The 5,010-nt window shown below is 39.5% G+C and overlaps 1 pseudogene; it reads left to right on the top strand.

Moving 5' to 3' along the window:
• The first annotated feature begins 2,953 nt into the window (after window positions 1–2,953).
• Window positions 2,954–4,493, top strand: LOC120725526 (annotated as a pseudogene).
• The last annotated feature ends 517 nt before the right edge of the window (window positions 4,494–5,010 follow it).

Here is a 5,010-nt window from a genome sequence, read left to right as displayed (position 1 = left end):
TCAAACTGACTTCTTGAACATTTTTTGCAAGCTCACTATTCTCCCACAGACTCCATAGTCACCAAATCCAGCAGAGCACCTTTGGGATGGGGTGCAACCAGAGATTTACATCATGGATGTGCTGATGACAAGTCTGTCACAACTGTGTGACGCTATCATGTCAATATGGACCAGAATGTGTGTGGTTTCCGTTTGAATCTATGCCATAAATAATTAAGGCAGTTCAGAAGAACCGTTAATTGAACTCTCATTCACAGCATCCACTGCGCCCTTTGCACTGGTCCATTCCCTGACTTATGCAGGTTAATTGAACTTCAAAGAGCGATGGCACTTCTAGGCTCTAAACGTAAATTATGTCATATTTCATGGTCACATGGCAACTATATAAGAGCATTCATGTCACAGGTAAATGAACCCTGTGTTTTATAGAGCCTTGTAATTACCAGATAGTAAAACCAATGAAGTGACCATCTTTAGCCTCTTACTCATTTGATCATTTACATTTATAAAGCGCTCGTGTAGGATTTTAGAAAGCATGTTCAATTAAGTTCTCTGCAAAATTGGTTTGATCACACAGCGTGCATGAAGTGCGTCTTTATTAAACTACTGCCTTATGTTCTGATTGCAAAAAGAAATTTTAAAACTGTGATTTTAAACTAAAGGAAATAGTTGTTCCACTATATTGGAACAATTTATATATTTTGTTGCTGTTTCTAAAATATTTGTTACAACAGCATGATGTAACATGATGTCTTTACTGTTGCACAATTTTGGCAAAGTCCACAAATTATCAGTATGGTTCAGGCTGGGGCTTTGGGAAGGCCATTTCAGAAACTTAATGTTAGTCTGCTTTATCCATTCAAAAATCAGTTTTATTTTGTGATTAGGATCATTGTCCTGTCGGAGCACGCAACTGGGTCCAAGTTTCAACCATCTAGCTGTTGATCTGAGGTGAAATTAAAGGTAGTCCTTCTTCATTATTCCTTCCACTTTCTGAAATGTGCGAGTACCACTGGAAGCAAAACAGCCCAAAAACTTGATGCTACCACTGCCATGCTTAACTCCTGGTAGGTTTGTAAAATGTAAAACATCAATGTAAAACTTCACTGTGGTATCACTGCTATTCCAGCAGTTTGCAGTTCCCAGCAGGCTTGAGCCTTTGTGGTTACGTCAGAGTAACTGGTCCATATGTACAATATATTGATCCAATGGGGGGGAAAAAAAACCTTTAAAGAAATCCTTAAAAGCCCAAAATTACCATGGCATTCATGCCCATGATCATTGTATGTACAGGACCACAATAATATATGAGACTTCAGAAATTCTAACCTACAAATTGCTAGCCGCATGTTCAAGCTCACATCAGTGTGATCAAAGGGGAAAAAGTGCCTTGAAAAAATGGCAAAGAAGAAAAGTAATTTTATGGGCAATTTCAGTGAAACAGAGGGCAAGAAAGTGTGATTAGAGGTTGAGTATCGGTCCCTCAGCTAAGAAAGATGAAAGCTACGTCTTTAATGAAAGCTATGTCTTTAGTGAACGTCCAAGCTATTATTTTAGTAATAGGTACATTAGTGCTCATTCTCTGTTCATTAAAATGTGTTTTGTATTTTGTTTGATGCTTTGTGAGACATTACACTTCATTCACTTACTATTTTTAGCCTGTTCGTGCATCCATTGCACTAGCATGTCCCCTAATATGGCTAGGGTTATTTTCAGATCTGTTTTTTTGAACGAGGCTTTGAGTTTTGGAAAGTCTGTTAATAATATTGAAACATTTCATCTCATTAGTAAGTGAATCAAATCCAGATAATTGAATTACTGCCAGATACTTAATGAATTTTTTTGGTCATGGGCTCAGGGTTATTGCTTTGCTGTCAGAACCAGCAAAGTTAAGCATTTTTTTTTTCCTTTCAGTAGCCTCCATAAGCTATTATTAGAGTCAACTGTCTAAAGTGACTCTGCATTTAGTTTAAGTAGTGCCATTAGAATGGCCACAAATGTGTCGACACATCTTGGCACAGCGAGTAGCGAGCTCGCCTTTGTTCATTACTGAAAACGGCCACTCTTGGCTTTGGAGCCCACCAAGCAGCCAGACAGTTGAGCTGAAGTTATTTATGCACACTCAAGCTCTTTCATTCCAGGTTTAAAGAGAAAGTATGGACCTTTTTTTCCTGGCTGGTGCTTTACAGTAGGTGTCCAGTACAAAAAAAAAAAAAACCTTCACTGCAAAGATGGTAATATCTTTTGGATAAATGATAAAGCCCTTATCGGATATAAAAGGCACACATTTCTTGCTGTACATTGTGATGGTGAAACAGATATGTACACTTTCCAGCCACTTTATTAGGTAAGCCTGTTGAATGCATTTTGGCAAGCAGACATTCTGCAGACACTTTTTCACAACTTTGTGAATCTATTTATTTGTTCATTCATTTATTTATTTAAAAGGAAACATCTGGCTTTAATATGAGTTATGATCGTATTTCACGCAGTGGTAAATGGATTCTGACATGCTCTCTGTGACTTGTAGTCACAGCATTTTTTTAAGCAACATGGGGAATTAGACCTCTTTAGGCTCCAATAGATTTTTTTTTTTATGTGGAATAATTAAATTTACTTCTGAAACTGTGTCTTTTTCTGTGAATGACATTTTATCAAAACATTATACTCAATGGCCAATTCTTTAGCCAAGTTTGTGGTAAAGGCCAGCGCTACTGTTGCCAAAAAACGAAGGAATAAAGCCAGTTTCAACAACAGTCAAGGATTAAATAAATACATCGTTGTCTTCATGTTCTCTTTAACTGTTTATATCTATTTCAAAGACTGGTTGCTCGTAGATAGCACAACAGGTCCAAGAAGGCAGCTTTTAACCATATTTAACCCCATCTTCCTGTATCTACAGTACTGTGATGCTCAGCCTCGACTTTTCTTCCTACAGCTCACTGGAGACAAAATGACATCCCAGCTCAGTAAGGTCACATAAAGTTGCAAGATGAGTCAATTTCCTTAAGGAGCTTGTTTACCTCCTCTGTAGCTAATAAGTCAATTTCAGTAAGTCAGATTTTGTCTCATCTTTAGGACTCATCGGTCTGGTTTCTATCCTCAGCAAGGAATGTGAAAAAGGAGCTCTCTGGTATGAAATCTGCTCTTCGCCACAGACAGCTTTGTGTTTGCCCAAGCAAGCATACAGATGCCTCTTGAGAGCCACTGTAGCATAAACACAATATGCCCAAGATAACCACAACATATTTCTGCTGCACAATGAACAAGTTTTTTTTTTTCTTTTATCCAGGCAGTGAAAAGACAGAGCTCTATTCCTCTGCAAAGTTTCTTTTTTGACCTGGGAAACATCAGGAACAGTTTTTATTTAATAATTCATACTGAATGCTAATCCAAATATAATTTCTTTTTGAAGTTTAAAGCCCATGTACCAAAGTGAAGTACCCCAGCAACCTTTGCACAATCTGACTTTTCCACCAAAGGAAATTGTACAGTGGAAAAGCTTGCAATCCTTAGAAAAGGTCAGGTGTGCGTTTTTGAGAGATGTATATATACATTCTTCAACATTTAATCATCAAATGCTTTGATAACTAAAAGTAAAAAGTCATTGTTAAGGGAAATGAAAAGTTTGGTGCACCAACTTGCTGACAGTCTCTTGAGTTAAGTCATTCAGATGAAATCTGAAGGCCCAGTTTTTATAAGTTTTAAATCTTCTGTGATTTGCTGGCAAACAACCTCTTTAGTCCACACAATGAGTCAAAGGTGAACTCACTTCTTTATGAGGCTGATGTCAGTCTGGTGGTAAAATAAGGAGCTGATATGTATTTTGCTAAGTGACTGAGTAACCTTGAATGCGCCCCCCAGACCAACAGTACCATCACTATCGACGGCGAGCCGCTGACTAAAGTTGCCCAATTCAAGTACCTCGGGTCCCTTGTCACCTCGGACTGCAAAACTCTACCTGACGCCAGACTCCGTGTCAACACAGCGTGGATGAAGTGGCATCAGGTCAGTGGAGTCTTATGCGACAAGAGAATGCCAATCTATCTTAAGGCGAAAGTCTATAAGACGATCGTGCGCCCAGTGGCACTCTACAGGTCAGAGTGCTGGCCAGCGACGACCAAACACAATCTCACACCATGGAGATGAAGATGCTGAGGTGGCCTCTGGGTCTCACACGACTTGACCGAGCGAGGAACAAAGATGTCAGGAAATGATGGGGAGTGACACCAATCACAGACAAGATGCGAGAGGCAAGGCTCCGATGGCACGGCCATGTTGTCCGTAGTGATAAGAACTCCATCGCAAAGACAGCCCAGCAATTAGATCTGGGTGGAAACAGGCCACGAGGAGGACCAAAAAAGCGCTGGATGGACAAAATCAAAGATGATATGAAGGCTGCGAATGTTACACCAGAAGACGCCCTGGATAGGAAGAAGTGGAGGAAGGCATGCAAAATAGTGGACCCTGCATCACGGGATATAAACCACTAGGAAGAAGAAGAAGAAGAAGAAGATGTATTTTGCTAAGTAGAGTAGTTAGTCTTATTATTAGAGTTTAATAAGGCATGTTATAATATATCTGGAGATCACCCATCCATCCAGTCATCCATCATAGCAATCCAAGTAAAGATACCCAGGTGTTCCCAAGCCAGAGAATAAGAAATATGCAGAGGCCTTAGTGCTCAGTCTTAGAGGACCTGGATGTCCATTCTCTGACTGCTGAAAGTGGCTCTTGGAGTATCTCGAGATGTTAGGTGTTTCATTTAAAGTGCCCTGGGGTTCCCTCCTGGTGAGACATTGCCAAAGCACCTCACTAGGCATCCTTTTCATCACAGGTTATTATCACATTAAATCTTTATGTTTTACATGACAGTATTAAACTACTTTGTTATAATCTGCATCTTTCAGAAGTGGTTATAGTGACTATATTTATGGCAAAGCACTTGCAAAACGAATGCAATTTCCATCATCACAGCTTTACGCATTTAGGTAGCTATGGCTTAGTTTT

Source organism: Simochromis diagramma, unplaced genomic scaffold (assembly GCF_900408965.1).
Source record: "Simochromis diagramma unplaced genomic scaffold, fSimDia1.1 OVJJ01000802.1, whole genome shotgun sequence".
NCBI lineage: Eukaryota > Metazoa > Chordata > Actinopteri > Cichliformes > Cichlidae > Simochromis > Simochromis diagramma.
Note: the sequence above shows the minus strand (reverse complement) of the source record. Positions and strands in the feature narration are given on the sequence as shown.